Genomic DNA, 15,811 nt, shown 5'->3' on the forward strand with positions numbered 1-15,811 from the left:
ACTGACTTTCACGTCATCGTCCGAGACGAATCTGGTTCCCTTGAGCTATTTTTACGGTTGCTCCAAAATGTGGAAGTCACAAGGCGACAGATCTGAGATGTATGGCGGATATTGCTGCGTTTCCCACTTGAACTTCGCCAATTTTATATTAACCGCATCAGCGACGTGGGGAGGGGCATTGTCGTGGAACAAGATGACCCTTTTCGTCAATTTTTCACGTAGCTTGTTCTTGATTGGCACACGCAGCCGATCCGGCGTTTCACAATATCGGAAACAATTGATAGTCTCTCAAGATTTAGCAAATTCTGTTAGTAATGGCCCCTGATGATCAAAAAATAAAAGTCAACAAGACCTTTCCGGCGGAAATGATGTCCTTTGCTTCCTTTGGGGGTGATGAATTCGAATGTTTCCATTGTAAGCTTTGCCTTCGTGTTTCAGGCTCGTAGTAGTGGCACCATGGTTGGTCCCCGATCACAATTGCAGACAGGAAATCGTCACCCTTTTGTGATACCGGATCAGATGAGTAAAGGCAGCGCCGAACTTCTCCGTATTCTGGCGGTGGTTCAAAATCTTGGGCATCCATTGCGCACACAAGAGCCGATAACCGAGATATTCATGAATTATGGCGTGAACAGTGACAGTGAACTGAACCGTGACTGATGTTCACACGCTCTGCCAGTTCATCGATGCTTATCCTCCGTTATTGTGTCATCAGCTCATCAACCTTTGCAATATTGTTAGGGGTGACTGCACGATGGCTTTGGCCCGGTCTGGGATCGTCTTTGCAACTTTCACGTCCTTCTTTGAACCGTTTGTTCTAACGCTTCACAGTGGCCTATGAAATGTAATGTTCAATGTACACGGCAGCCATACGGTGACCAATTTCCTTTTGGGAAACACTTTCAGCTGTCAAAAACCTCACGGCACCACGCTGCTCAACTTCTGGAGCGTCCATTACGTCACGCAACCATGTTGAACCCAGTGTATATGAGCGCATTAAAGAACATATACCTTCACACCTGCGTGCCACTTTTGTAAATGAAAGATGCCTGCGTGCTACGCGCATGCCTTGCAGATAATGAACCGAACCATAATTGCGCGGGGTGGGTAGGCTCACTTTCATTTGACTCGCCCTCGTACATTGGAAACGCGAAGATACAATGGATTATACAATTGCAAAGATACAGCTTGGTAAAGGGCAAAAAATTGCCACTGGAAACGAAGTTCACTGCACGTATACACAAAACTTCGCAACAAGATATCTAAACATACGTATAAGCCTCCAATAAGTCTACGTATCTAAGAAGAAGTCACGGTATATAATGGGTCAAACAATAGCAAATAAACATGTTGCGCAATCACAGATTCACAGAATCCTAGATCCCGCCCCAATTCCATCCAGTCCCCCCGATGTATCACGCGTGACGGAAGGCGGCGCGCTTGCTCCCCGCTTTTCTTCTTTGCGCACACAAAACTGAGCCACCATCGTCGGCTCACCTATCCCCCCCCACCCTCCACACGCTTTCACTCGCACATACAACATGCGGCGCGCGGTCACGATATTATCGCCCTTGGACTTTATGCAGAACATGAGGGCGACGGCAGGAATGTGCCTAGAGTCTCCTTATAATTGCTATCCCAATAATATAATAACAGTATCCGGCAGCTGAAGCGTCCCATGGCCCATTACTTTTCGCAAAAGAAGTGACAAAATAGAACTTTCACCATGCGACAATTCGTTGCGCCGCAACGTTTCTTTTTTTTTTTTCCTTCTGTGGGGCAGGGGAACCGTAATAAAAAAAAAAGCAACGGAAAGTATGTTGGTAACAATCGAATGCCTACTTTGGGCAACTAATGTGGCTATTCAAGGAATATCGAAGAAAGCACGAGACGCTTGGTCGATCAAGAACCACGCGCATACTGCTCGGTATCCTACATCGGCGAGACAAGACTTTCTGGAGAGGTTGCGCTCAAGCGAACGCGGTGCAATCCGTCGAGTCCCCACAGTGGTGGCGGCGAGCGACCATTGTTTCTTTTTCTCGTCTGCTAGCTAGAAAGCGTCCAAAACTCTGCCAGGCGAAAATGCACTTGGCCAAAGAAAACCGAACGCACCGAACGCGCACCGATGGGCGCCGCGCGGTGGTCGGGGCAACACGAGAAAAACGCATGCGCTTTGGCTGGCTCTGGCAACCCGCGGGTAGGGTAGTGCGAACAAAAAAATTGGAGGACGCTTAAGCTTCGCCTTCAAGAGTGGAACGCGACAGCGTTCCCGTCGACCCGCCAAGGGGTGTAAGACAATGGGCTACGGCGCAGCGATCACTTACGAGGCGCCCCGCATCGGACGCGGTGAGCGTCGAGCAACACAGCGATCGGCGCGGCAACGAAACGTGCGCCTGAGCAAGCGGCGCACGCCTGAGCCTTAGAAACAGCTCGTTTCTAAGGCAACACCGCATTCACTAGAAGCGCTTTTGTACCGCTTTGAAGCATCGAACTCGTGGCTGAGTGGGAGTTGACTTCCGGCCACCGAGCGTGACGGACGTGTACTTCATGGGCTCCCAAGGAGCGGCTTTAGCGGCCCAGCCGGGTCGCGGTATCAGGAGTACTGTAATGCCTGCCTAGGATTATGAAATGGTTGTCCCGCATCTGCCATCAGGTTCGAGTGTTTTGAACACAGTATTTTTGCATGGTGATGTCACCGCCAGGCCTTATCGCGTCGAGCATTTTCGCGAAGCCCTAGCGCGTCTGTCATTGCTGCCGGATGTGGTTGCCCTTGGTGCATATCAGATGAACCACCTGTGGGCCGTTACTTTCAACAGCGAAGGAGCGAAGACAAAGATTCTGCAGGCCGAAGTTTTCAATGTGAAAGACCACCGCTGCGTGGTTATTGACCCGACCAACCAAGGCGTCAGGCTGAAGCTGCTTTGGCTGCTCCACGGTGTGCAAGACGACGACGTGCGAGTGGCATTAGCAGCGTTCGGAAAAGTGACTGAAATAACCCGCGATAAATGGAAGGTTAAAGGCTGCGTCGACAAGGCTTCAACAACACGGTCGGTTACACTGAAACTGAAGGTGGGTGTTACCATCGAGGACTTGCCCCATCAGTTGCGTGTTGGTGAAGACGTTGCTCTCGTCCATGTTCCTGGTAGGGCTCCGCTCTGCCTTCGGTGCCGTGGAAAAGGACATATACGCCGTGAGTGTCGGGTGCCACGCTGCGGGCTATGCCGGCGTTTCGGCCGCGATGAGAGCCAGTGCGTGCGTAGCTACGCTAATGTTACGGGCCAGGCACGAAGTGATGAAGCGGCCGAACACATTATGGATGAAGCAGACGCGGTCGAAGCAACCCACGGAAGTGGGGGAGATGATGCTACCAAGGAGCCAACACCCAAGGAAACCGCACCCGCACCCCTTGCAGATACCAGCCAAGCCAATAAGGACCAAACCCAGCCGGTAAGGACCAAACCCAGCCGGCCGTCGCATCAAAGCCACCGTTCCTTCCGGAAAAAGCGGATAGCGTGACTGCTGTAAGCCTGGTTACGACTGGGCAGCAGGGCGACAACCAGGAAGACGCCGATACCGAGATGCCCGCAGCGTCAAGTGTGCCAGTGAAGGAACCGAGATTGGTCGGTGAACGCGGCGAGGAGCCTCCGCCGAAGGCACCTTCAACGCGCCGCGGACCGTTCAAGCCCAAACCGAAATTGCCACCGGAACGCAGTACTGCGTCTGCTCTCCCTCTGCCTTAGCGGAGGCTTCTTTTGCCACAACGGTTGAAGCCCAGTCTTTGATCGGGTCAGTCCTAAGCTCAAACACCTTAATGGATATGGTTTCACCCTGTTTGATGTGTGAGTAGACTGATCGGCGTCTCCCTTTTCCTTAGATGGCTACCAACCTCACGTCCAGCCTACGTGTTGCTACGCTTAATGTAAGGGGCCTGTCGGCGCGTAGAAGGCAACTGCAACTGAACCGCCTTTTGCTAGAAAACGAAATAGACTTACTCGCGGTTCAGGAAACTAAAATTGAAGACGAAGAACAAACAGACAGAATGGTAGCGGTCTATTGTAGCAGATACAGCGTTTGCGTATGTCATGCTGTTGGAAGAGCGGGTTGATGCGTTATTTTTTTAAGAAATGGTATTGGGGCTGTTGATACTGTGGTCTCGAGTGAAAGTGGTCGTCTTGTAATGTGTGATTTTGAATCGGATGGAGTGGCTTGGAGAGCTGTGTGTGTATACGCTCCGAATGCAATTGCTGAAAGGGAGAGTTTCTTCCGACAGGTGAAGCCTGTCCTGCTTACTGAAAGGCGGGTGATCTTGCTTGGTGATTTCAATTGCGTCTGTAGACCAGAGGATAGGACAACAAACCGTTCTTTTCGAGATCGGAGCGCCGAGTTACTTTCCGAAATTGTAGGTGAGCACGACCTTGAAGATGTAGGCTTGATATCGACGCATGAAGGCCGGGCAATGTACACTCACTTTCAGGGAGGCAGTCATGCTAGATTGGACCGTATATATGTTCCTGTCGAATGTTCGCTGTTATGTTCTGACTACCAGACGATCTATGTCTCTTTTAGTGATCACTGTCTAGTCATGGTTACAATCGGTACGAAGAGAATAGCTGCGAAATTTAATTGGGACTTGTGGAAGTTTAATGATAAATTACTGGAAGATGAAGAGTACGTGACTAAAGTCAAGGATTATATAGCGAACATGCTGCGATGTAACTCCGGAAGTTTTATGCAAGTATGGGAGCAGTTCAAATGTGATATTAAAATAGCCGCTATTGATAGATCATGTGCGCTTCGGCGAAAAGAAAAACAACGAGTTAAAGAGCTGCAGAGTGCCCTAGATTTTATGCTAAGTACGGAGTGCTACGAGCCGGGATTGTTCACAAAAGAAATTAGAGACTAAAACTAAGCTCGAGGCAATAGACGAAGAAATGTACCGGGGCGCAGTGATAAGGGCGCGTAACGAAAAACTGTGGTCCGGAGAGACGCCTACCAAACGCGCGCTCGGTGATGAAAAAAGGCACGCCCTGTCGAAAGAGATAACGGAAATATGCTATCAAAACGAAATCACAAATCGAAGAGAAATAATCAAGCAGGCATTCGTCGAACATTACACAGATATATTCAGCCTTAATACTCCGAACACTGACTACTTCAGAACAGAATTCCTATCGCTGATGCCGAGATTAGAGGATGACCTTGCGCATGCTCTAGAAGCCAGTATTACGGCTGAGGAAATTGAATCAGCGATTCTGGAGCTTAGTTCAAACAAGTCGCCTGGGCCAGACGGTCTCGGTGCATCACTATATAAAACCTTTAGAACAGAAATGGCAGTCGCACTTGAAAGGCTGATTAGCGAATTCTATGAAATGAAAGCAAGCCCTCCGTCCTTCCGAGCGTCCCACGTAGTACTAATTCCTAAAACGAATGATCCGATTAAGTTAGTCTGTTGAATCATACCGTCCCATCAGTCTAACAAACGTGGACTATAAGATATTCATGAAGATTTTAGCTCGACGCCTTCAAAGTGTCATTAAGTCACTTGTAGGGCCACATCAGACATGCGGCATAAAAGGCAGGTCAATCTTTACCAATGTTCACACAGCTAGAACTGTCCTTGAATACTGTGACGGAATGTATGGGCGCGTGGCCATGTTGCAATTAGATCTGCACAAGGCGTTCGATAAAGTCGCACACGAAGTTCTGTTCTCGATCCTAGACCATATCAATGTTGGAACTGTTATTACAGAAGGTGTCAAAGTGATGTACAATGGTTGTATAGCGAAGCTGATAATTAATAGTCAGTTAAGTGATGGTATTCCTGTGCAGTCGTCTGTGAGACAGGGCTGCCCTTTATCCCCCCTGCTTTTCGCTCTCTACCTCGAGACCTTTTGTTTGCGGCTGCTGAAGAGCCCAAACATCCGGGGTTACACTTTTCATAAAACTGAAGTTCGAGTATTAGCATATGCTGATGATGTAGCAGTGTTTTGTACGGACCATGACAGTGTTAAAGCAGTTGTACAAGAGGCTGTAAAATTTTGTACTGCAAGTGGAAGTGCTATTAACTGGAACAAGTGTCTTGGTTTTTGGCATGGGAATTGGCAATAGAAGCCTGAGAATTTTTGTAACATGCAATGGGCGGTAACTCCAGGCACCTACCTAGGTGTCCCCCTCGAACATTATCGAGATAGCAAAGAATATTGGGACAATGAAGTAGTGCGAATGAAAACCCAGACCGGCAAATGGGGAGGGCATAATTTTTCAATGTTTGCAAGAGCCACCGTGTGTAATTTGTTTTTAGTCGCTAAAATCTTTTATGTGATGCAAGCGTTATGTCTGATGAGGATGTCTGTGCAAAAGCTGCATAGAGTATTTGCGATGTTTATTTGGGCCTCAACATGGGAACGTACAAGTCGTAGTAATCTGTTCCATAGAGTGTTGAATGGGGGGCTGGGGTTGTCACATTTGTTCCTCAAACAGATTGTAAGCAGGTTTCTTTTTTTGCGTGACCAAAAGGATGCTTTTCTGAGAGCAATGATTCAAGCTAGACTGCGCGATTCTTTGCCTGATTATGTAGTGTCGTCCATGTATACGGGGCCAATGCCTTTAAGTGCTTTTTTTGCGTGAAGTGGTCGCGTCTTTCCGAATACTAAAAGCAAGATTTTTTAGTGAATATCTGGCCGCTGTTACTAGTAAGAAGTTGTACAAAGATCTTGTTCATGTATTCTTGCCTGTACCGTTGTATCGTACAGTACTTGTTTTAGGTTCAGAACGAGATGTTCTTAAGAGAGTTAAACGAATGCCGGTAAGAGCTTCTGTTAAATCTTTGTTTTCAACTACATACAGGCACTCTCCCAGTGAAACCGTGGCTGCAAAGCAAAGGCATTTTTGTACCTTGGTCTGTGAATTGCTTTATATGCAAAAAACCGGAGACGATTGAGCATATCTTTTTGGACTGTCATGACGCAGTGTTTTTGTGGGATATTCTAAAACGTAGCCTTAAAAAGGAATTGCCGTTAAGTGCTTTCGGGATACGCTTCCTGCCATGCGCGGAACCAGAGGGAGTGCCTGTCGATCTGTTAATGCTTCTGTGCATGCACAGTGTGTGGCGAACGCGTATGGATATTAGACATGAGCGCATTGTTCAGACCCCAGCACGTGAATACTTCATTGAAAGTGTGTTATATATACGCGAATTTTTCTGTGCACAGAGTAATCCTCCTGATTGGCTAAGTGCTTTGGACAAAGTGACTAACCTACATCGTTCTTATCTCACCACACTGATCCGGCATTGACTAGTTGTCTTTTATGACCATGTAATACTCACATTGTATTTTCTTTTGCCAAGCCGGTATTAAAAAAAACTCGTGGCTGAGTGGTAGCGTCTCCGTCTCACACTCCGGAGACCCTGGTTCGATTCTCACCCAGCCCATCTTGCAAGTTGTTTTTATTATTGAAGTGCCTGCCGGGATTCATCGCTCACGGCCAACGCCGCCGACGCCGACACCGACGCCGACGACACCGGCTTTTCTGCGACACGAGCTCCTTAACGCTGTCGCGTTAAAATTGAAGAGGCTCAATCTGCCCTCGCGATTAAAAGTCAAAGTAGAAAAAATAAATAAGAATGTAGTTACCTTGGCTGGCATTAGTATCTTCACTGGATGCTTTGGCGCATGCAGGCGAACAAAAAAAGTAGATATTTTTTACTTGACACGGCACGAATGAACCACCACAACGCTTAGTCTCATCGGGCCTCGCTGCGGGCTTTGTCAACTTGTCTGATAGTGTGTTGATTTGGCTTGTTTCGTTGTGTGGCCCGATGTACGACTTTGGAAAAGTTAATGCACCTTTGGCGTCAAATATTTATGGGAACATTAAACTTACAAAGTTCCGCAATTGAAAATCTAAAGCACATGTTTGGAAATGTCAATGCACCTTTCACATCAGAAGTTTGAGAACTTTATACCCATAAAGTTTCGGAAATGACATCCACGCGGTCCGTAGATTCCATGATAGCGTGTAGATTCCGCGGCCTCCGCGAGATGCCGCGGCGAGCCCGTTCGCCATTAAAAAGTCCTTGAAACTTTGTGCTCTGATGGGGCTGCTTGCCTTATGTGACTCCCGGTGCATGGGCGTTGCCGCGAAATCCAGCCCGAGTTCGCAATATTCGCGGTGAAATGGCTTTTCGAGCGTGAAAAAGACGTTTTAGACAAAATCCAGAATATTTCCTGCGCCGGGGGTTGCTTTGGTCGGCGGTGCATGTACAGCACGAAAAAATTTCGGGGGGGGGGGTGCTGAAGCCCCATAAGCCCCCCCCCCCCCCTGGCTACGCCCCTGCTCCAAGCGTACCGACAGCACGCAATCGGAAGCATCGCTTTTTGCTTTTTCTGCATTGCGCAAGCGATGGATGGATTAATTGTCTTAGCGTGCCTCCTGAAACGGGGTTGTTGCTGGTACCACCGAGCTCGTTCTTTCCACCTTTCTGCTGCATCTGCTTCGTCTTTTAGGCGCGTGGTTCATCATCATCATTATACCATTTATTTACCCTTAAGGGCTCTCAGTAGAGCATTACATAAAGAGGTAGGAGGAGGGGGGAGTAATCATACAAAGAAAAAGTATCGTTAGGCCAAAAACAACTTACATGAACATAAGAATTAACAACAAAAAAGTGACATGTAATCGATACAACACAATTAGGGCCACTACACAGCAGTATCATGCAACATAAATAAGGTGAGTTGAGATGGTTGATTGCATAGACACAATGCGTCGTGGGAACGAGGAATGTTACGTTCATTCACTATTGAATTAGGCAATTTATTCGACTCATCAAGAGAGTAACTGGAAAAACATAATTGGTTAAAAGCGTTAGTCGAGCCATGTAATCGTTGTATGCTTAAAGAATTAAATAGATAATAGAGAGAAAATCAGACATCCACCAGTTCGTAGCAATTGCTACAAAGGAAACCCATACAGGTTCCACGAAAGAAAAGCCTCGCAGTAGAAGAAAAATTCGTCCTGGTCCGGTACTTGAACCCGGGCCACCTTTGGGTTTAGTTTGTAGCAATTGCTACGAACGGGTGGATGTCAGAGTTTTTCTTTATTACTTCTCTCCACCTTGCGGGTTTCCGCAGAACTATTACGTCAAACTCTTGGCTTTGCTTCGAGTTGTTGACAAATTCGACTTCGCCCTGCCATCTTCTAGCCGCCTGGTTAGCTCAGATGGTAGAGTGGCTGCCCCGGAAAGGCGGTGGTCCCGGGTTCGAGTCCCCTACCAGGACGAATTTTTCTTCAACTGCGAGGCTTTTCTTTCGTGGAAACCGTATGGGTTTCCTTTGTAGCAGTTGCTACGAACGGGTGGATGTCTGATTTTCTCTTTATTACTTACTTCTCTCCACCTTGCGGGTTTCCGTAGAACTATTACGTCAGACTTAAATAGACAACGCGAAGTTCGATGTAGTGGAAGAGGCGCAGACGTGAAATATTGTGATGCAGTTGCTAATGTGAAAAGTCCAAGGGTTGTTTTTCATATCACTTCACGCAGTGATCATGACAAGACAGTTTACAGAAAAAAAGAAATAGGCTGGAGTGCATGCGGCAGGCGCTACCAAATTATGACCGGCAATTTACTGCTATCCTTGAAAATACAGTCGTTGCATTCCTTGTACAGTCGTTGCATTCTATACCGGTGCTAACACGTGGGTGCAAAAACTTGGAGGTTAACGAAGAAGCTCGAGAACGAGTTAAGGACAACGCAGTGAGGCATGTCATGAGAAGGCGACAAACAATGACACCAAGGAAAACATAGGGGAAATTACTTATACTTACGATAAGTGGTCTTACGATAAGTGTTAAGCGTAACGTAATTAGACAGGAAGAGGGCGGCGTGTATCAGAGAGCAAACGGGGATGGCTGATATTGTAGGGCCGTATTCTGAAACGATCCACCTCGACGACAATTCGCCGTGAGGCGCGCGCTGATTGGTTGTTTTAGCAAAATCAGGTGAGCTACGTCATCGGATCTTGCTCAATCAGCGCGCGCCTAGCTGACGGCGAGGCGATAGTATCGCCGAAGTGGATCGTTTTAGAATACGGCCCCCTATTTGTCATTAAGAGACAAAAAAATGCAGATCCCACGCACTGTGGGAATCGATGTAAGCGAAGCTTTCGGTGCTGTTTGCTCATTTACGGTATTGGGCGGTGATTTTGAGGGCATACGACAGTCGTGATGTGGCGTTGGATTTTACCTCACTTGTCTTCGATTCACAAGGGCGGGAACTGCGAGAAAATAATTTGCAGGTAGGTGCATGCTGGATCGTGATTCGTGCTAACGAGCAATCCAACCTCGAAATCCTGTTCCGTTAAAAATGCAATATTCCTTTCATTCCATGTGTTCCGTATATATATATATGCTCCCCTCTTTCACTGGTCTCCACGGCATATTCGTTCGCGTTTGCGATCTTTGCAGAATGGCGCGTTCTGCGTAAGCTCCGCCCAACTACGTGTCGCTTAACTAGCAGTGGGGACGCGTCTCTTCTGCGCGTGTAATGTTTCTCCTTTGGCTTCGGGAGTGCGGGTTCGTTTTTTTCCCCGCTATTCTCCACCTTGAGGCCTGACACGGACGGTTCCTGCCAGGAGAAGCTGAGCTGCTGCTTCTTCTTCTTCTTCTTCTTCTTCTTCTTCTTCTTCTTCTTCTTATTATTATTATTATTATTATTATTATTATTATTATTATTATTATTATTATTATTATTATTATTATTATTGCATATTAATTTGGGAGGTTATACGGAAGTCCATCCGCAAGACTGGGCGGAGCATGCGCAGAGTGCGCCCTTCTGGAATGTTACGGAAATATCGGCTCCCAATCGTTCGTTCGCGTTTATTGCTGGGCGGACAGGCAGCACAAGGTGCTCATTTACGCGACTAGGTGAGCTCGTTGGTACATGCTTTGGGAGCTAACAGCTCTAAATAGGGGCTGTGCGTGGCTAGTTGAATGAAACAGCGCACCTGTAGTAACTGCAAGTCGTTTACAGCGGAGTCGAAAGCGTCCAGACTGCGCATGTCGCTGTTGTAGCCCATCCGCTTGCTCCACGTGTATTTGTATTTTTTAAACTTTTTCGAGGCGACAAAGTGGAGTTCGCAATCTTCTAGCCTTAACAGCTTTGTGAATAACGACGAACGTAAAAGAAAGTCCTTCGGGACAAAATTTGCACATCGCCCGAGCTGATAGTAATTAACGCTGGAACCTCTTGGCAACTCCTTAGTTCTACACTCCTCTCACGCCATCCTTTCCTGAAACCGCACTGATCTCGCATCGTTTTGTACCATTCTTCTGGGTTTCAAACTGAAGATATTCGGAAACGATCGTTGTGAAAACGTATTGGTTCGTCGCACAAAATGCAAAAGCAGTTCAGCAGCAAACGCGCTGCACGAGCGAGAAACGGGCCTCTTCATCACTGCAACAGAGTACGCATTTGGGCTGGTTGGTTCATGATTACGAGCAGTAAACAGCGCTAAACAACAGGACACGGAGAGGGACACGGACAACAGCGCTGTTGTTTACGGTGTCCCTCTCCTTGTCCTGTTGTTTAGCGCTGTTTACTGCTCGTAATCCTCTTCATCACCTCGAGTGAATAAACGGAAAATTTCTTCAGCGTTAATTGGATCGCGGGGCTCCTCCATAAGGCTTACGTTGGCGGAATGCTGCTCTACGTATTTAGCATCCTATATGCTACGTACCCGTACTCTATGGGCATGTAGCAGAAATTCAGTGCCTGTCTCTCGACGTGCTATCTTCGCACGAGACTCTTCGGATTCATTCGTGCGACTTCACACGTTTACAGCGAAGCTGTTGGTCGGGATGTTTTCGTGGCTCGTGCCCACCCAAAAACAGTACCGCCACCTAGCGGCCGCCGCCACTCGAACAGACCTCAAACGGCAGCTTGAAGAGGGATTTGTCTTTGAGTTACCGCGTAACAGAATTTTGTTTTCTCGTATATTAGGATTACATTCCGAAGCTACCATGTCTACAGCTTGTGTGTAAGTTGTAGTTTACGAATTTTCTGACGCTGTTTACTTTGAAAAATTCAATTATTTCAATAAGGCACTTGCACTAGGTGGAGGGCCTGGACGAATGTAGATTATTTAAGTTATCAAGTTTCAAGTTTATTCTCTTTTTTCAATTTCATATACTGCATCCAAACATACATCGCCGCATCAGGAGGGAGGCTAAAGGCTGTGTATGCCTGACGAGGCCAACCCTCCTGGTGGTGACAAACATGCTATTGAGACGACAAGCTTTCTTCTAAGGTAACATTAAAATCGCACAAAAAAGGAACATCCACAATTCTGTACAGTATATAAATGTTTCGATATAGTAATTTTTGAAATTACAGCTGTGAAAAGAAACAAATAGAGCACACAAAAATCAATAAATAAGTGAACCACCGTTATTTAGCGATGTAAATAATCTGCCACGTTAAGGCTACAGTAGGTAGAAGTTGTGTGTTATGACCTAAGTAATAGATCCATAACTCTTTTTTTTTTGTAAAGTATTTTACTTGGGAACTCGTGTATTAGCGCTTCTATATCTTTGTTGTCATTCAAGAAAGTTATAATGGTATGTTCAAAAGTCTGAAGCCCATAGTTAGTTCTAACCTCAGGAGTTCTGCGAGAGACATATCGGAGCTCATAAACAGCATCAGGCCGTGCAACTGAATAAAGGCTAAGGTTAGGTTTGCTGTGGATCAAGCAATGAGCCTCTGTTGCCTGTCGAAGTGTTATTTACTTATAGATGTTAAGAAGGCCCAGTGGTCGCCAGTATTCTCGTGTACTAGAAGTATAGGGAACATTAACGATTGCTCTAATTGCTTTTTTGTTAGATAAATAAGAAGTTTAGGTTTGTAGCTGTTGTTCTACCCCATACAAATAAGCAGTAATGGAGAAGTTACTGGATAAGAGTATTATATAGTTGTTTTTTTTTTAGCCAAGTTGGTAGGAGAAGCCTTAATTTATGGATTAGTCTGACTGAGCGTGATATTTTGGAACGCAAGTAATTATTATGCTCAGTCCAGGTTAACTGCTGACTGAGAACCCCACCAAGAAAACGGGTAGACCTCACATGTCCAATGTTTTCCTCTCTGAAATTGAGACAAGCTCGAAGGTCAGAATTTCATTTTTAGGTTTAAACACTATACTTTTTTTTCACATTTGGCTGAAGCTCATTGGTATTTATCCATAATCATGGTTCAGACAAATATTTGTTTGCATTTGCTATTGTGTTCAAGAAGTCATTGCCAGAGAACAAAAAAAATGTTAGTGTAATCTGCATACAGAACTATGTCAGCTGAACTAGGTACATTGATAATATCATTAATATAAAGCAGGGAAAGTAAGGGCCCTAAAATGGAGCCCTGTGGAACACCTGTACATATTGTGCCGAAAGCAGATGGAACACCGCTTACAATTGTGCACTGTATTCTTGACGATAAATAACTATTATTAAGCTCCGGAGTAATACCTCTTATTTCATAAAATGGTAATTTACGTAATAATATTTCTTGTTTAACAGCATCGAACGCTTTTCTGAAGTCTAGGAATAGCCCAAGTGTAATAAATTTATTTCCAATATTACTAATAATTTTATCTTTTATTTTGATAAGTGCCATTTCAGTGCATTTTCCTCTCTGGAAACCATACTTATCAGTTATTATTAGTGATGTTCTTGTGCGGTAAGATGTTAATCGATTCTCGATAACATTTTCTGCAATTTTGAAAAAAAAACAGATAAAACTGAGATTGGGCGGTAATTATTAAGATCATCATGACTCCCGCCTTTGTCGATGACACACACCCTTGCCGTTTTTAACTGCTGCGGAAATATCCCCTTTTCTAACATTATGTTACATATGTGCACCAGGACGGGTGCAACTACATTAGTTATAGTTTTCACTGCTTCCGCTTTAATATCGTCAGACGTACTTCTGTATCTCATATGGCGTCGTCGGCTCGAGATAGAGTGAACTTACCGAACAATTAAGCAGAAAGTGAGTAGGGTCTTGACCAGTAGAGGTGAGATTGTTATTAGTACGTACATAAATAAAATTCAGTTGAAGTCCGGCGTTCGTGTTGTCTTTCTCTTCTCGTCCTTGTTCAATTGTGCGCTGGAACGATGTTTCATAATGCTAGTACGTACAGTTTGAAAGCAATCGTTAAATTTATTTGACAAAGAGGCACCGCTACAAACCGTTCCGTCGATCTTGATCTCGTTTGGTATTGATGGATTGGCTTTCGAACGCAATTTATTGAAAACTTTCCATATTTGCTCCGGGGTATGTTTCTCAAAAAACATCTTGGTATAATATTCTTGCTTAGCTTTCTTCAAGTCAGAACTTAGTTTATTTCTCGTTATTTTGAAAGTATGAAGTAAGTTTAAATCTCTACTTTGTAAAAACTTGGCAAAAAGTTTGTTTTTGTGAACAATTGCTTTGTGTAGTTCCATATTTATCCAGGGCTTTCTCGACCTTTTGTGTTTCGTACGACGAGTCAGTGGGAAAGTCATTTCGTATATCGCAAAATTTTGCCTGAATCATCATCATCATCATCAGTTTGGTTACGCCCACTGCAGGGCAAAGGCCTCTCCCATACTTCTCCAACAACCACGGTCATGTACTAATTGTGGCCATGTCGTCCCTGCAAACTTAATCTCATCCGCCCACCTAACTTTCTGCCGCCGCCTGCTACGCTTCCCTTGGAATCCAGTCCATAACCCTTAATGACCATCGGTTATCTTCCCTCCTCATTACATGTCCTGCCCATGCCCCCCACCCCCCCATTTCTTTTTCTTGATTTCAACTAAGATGTCATTAACTCGCGTTTGTTCCCCCACCCAATCTGCTCTTTTCTTATCCCTTAACGTTACACCCATCATTCTTCTTTCCAGAGCTCGTTGCGTCATCCTCAATTTAAGTAGAACCCTTTTCGTAAGTCTCCAGGTTTCTGCCCCATAGTTGAGTTCTGGTAAGACACAGCTATTATACGCTTTTCTTTTGAGGGATAATGGCAACCTGCTGTTCATGATCTGAGAATGCCTGCCAAACGTACCCCAGCCCATTCTTGTTCTTCTGATTATTTCCGTCTCATGATCCGGATCCGCCGTCACTACCTGCCCTAAGTAGATGTATTTCCTTACCACTTCCAGTGCCTCGCTACCTATTGTAAATTGCTGTTCTCTTCCGAGACTGTTAAACATTACTTTAGTTTTCTGCAGATTAATTTTTAGACCCACTCTTCTGCTTTGCCTGTCCAGGTCAGTGAGCATGCATTGCAATTGGTCCCCTGAGTTACTAAGTAATGCAATATCATCAGCGAATCGCAAGTTATTAAGGTATTCTCCACCAACTTTTATCCCCATTTCTTCCCCATCCATGTCTCTGAATGCCTCCTGTAAGCACGCTGTGAATAGCATTGGCGAGATCGTATCTCCCTGCCTGACGCCTTTATTTATTGGGATTTTGTTGCTTCCTTTATGGAGAACTACGGTGGCTGTGGAGCCCCTATAGATGTCTTTCAGTATTTTTACATACGGCTCGTCTACACCCTGATTCCGTAATGCCTCCATGACTGCTGAGGTTTCGACAGAATCAAACGCTTTCTCGTAATCAATGAACGCTATATATAAGGGTTGGTTATATTCCGCACATTTCTCTATCACCTGATTGATAGCGTGAATATGGTCTATTGTTGAGTAGCCTTTACGGAATCCTGCCTGGTCCTTTGCTTGACAGAAGTCTAAGGTGTTCCTGATTCTA

The 15,811-nt window shown here is 45.5% G+C and overlaps 1 pseudogene; it reads left to right on the top strand.

The window, feature by feature from the left end:
- The first annotated feature begins 1,801 nt into the window (after positions 1 to 1,801).
- Positions 1,802 to 7,375, top strand: LOC142575197 (uncharacterized; annotated as a pseudogene).
- Positions 7,376 to 15,811: the final 8,436 nt, after the last annotated feature.

This window comes from Dermacentor variabilis, chromosome 3, assembly GCF_050947875.1.
Source record: "Dermacentor variabilis isolate Ectoservices chromosome 3, ASM5094787v1, whole genome shotgun sequence".
NCBI lineage: Eukaryota > Metazoa > Arthropoda > Arachnida > Ixodida > Ixodidae > Dermacentor > Dermacentor variabilis.